Below are 457 nucleotides of genomic sequence, written 5' to 3' on the forward strand. Positions count from 1 at the left end.
AGTTGAATCGCGTGTCTTAGATGAGGGAGACAGGGCTTCCGCTCCAGGAAAACACTGCCTTTCAGAAACATGCTCTTAAATGTGTCTCATAGCCTAGATAACATACTTACATGCACAGTTTTAAGGCAGCTTTAATCACCTTTTTGGTAACTTCATGACTTAACTGACAACATAATTGCGACATTGCATGCTTGTAGATTCATTTGCACTTTAATAAGAAATTATTAGCGCGCGCCACTGCATTTGGGCATCCAATTGAAGAGCACGTGTTAGGAGCACACAATAACGGCTAACAGGACGGGAACATTTTTACTGACATACGGCCTCACAATATCTCATGTGACCGCAGTTCACTGTTGTTCTACTGAAGCTCCTCGTCACCTGAACCTTTTCCGCGCTCGTTTGACTCGTGCCTGACTGGGTTGGGAGTGCACATCTGAAAAGTCTCTCGTTTTCT

Source organism: Sinocyclocheilus anshuiensis, unplaced genomic scaffold, assembly GCF_001515605.1.
Source record: "Sinocyclocheilus anshuiensis isolate Anshui unplaced genomic scaffold, SAMN03320099.WGS_v1.1 scaffold3, whole genome shotgun sequence".
NCBI classification, from domain to species: Eukaryota; Metazoa; Chordata; class Actinopteri; order Cypriniformes; family Cyprinidae; genus Sinocyclocheilus; species Sinocyclocheilus anshuiensis.